Source organism: Ostrea edulis, chromosome 9 (genome assembly GCF_947568905.1).
Source record: "Ostrea edulis chromosome 9, xbOstEdul1.1, whole genome shotgun sequence".
Classification (NCBI taxonomy): Eukaryota; Metazoa; Mollusca; class Bivalvia; order Ostreida; family Ostreidae; genus Ostrea; species Ostrea edulis.
Window position 1 is genome coordinate 17,846,129 of NC_079172.1, and position 607 is coordinate 17,846,735.

A 607-nucleotide genomic window follows, 5' to 3' on the forward strand; every position below is an offset into this window, starting at 1 on the left:
GACCCCCGGGGGTAGAGTGGGGCAACAATTGGGGATCAGAGTTTTGTATTGGAATATGTAAGAAAACATCTTTAAAATGCCCCCCCCCCCTCCCCCGGAATAGGGACCACGAAAGTTTTACATGGTAATATAGGAATATATAGGAAAACGTCCTTAAAATCTTCATCTCAAGAACAGGGCCATGATCATATTGATATGCAAGTATTTTCAGGTAGTGCAGAACCAAGTTTGTTCAATTCAGCCAGGGTCTCCTGAGGTAGGATGAAACCACAATAGGATATCAAAGTTTTATATGGAAATATACAGGAAGTTCTTTTTGAGAGTAGCAGGGCCACACTAAATCATATCAAAATGCAAACGTTATGTTTTAAAGGACTTTGATCTAAGAAAATCATTGCTATGAGAAGTTCGTGGCTACAGCTATAAGTGACATCCCTATAAGAGTGAAAAATTCTCTGACAAACAAATGATATGTAAACATGTATCCTGAAAACAGACAACGATTTTTTGCAGGCATTGTTTCCTGAAATGGCATTCAATAAAACAAAGATCTACATCTAACATTGCGATGGTGGACAGGGAAGGGGAAACGAGAGAGGGAGGTTCA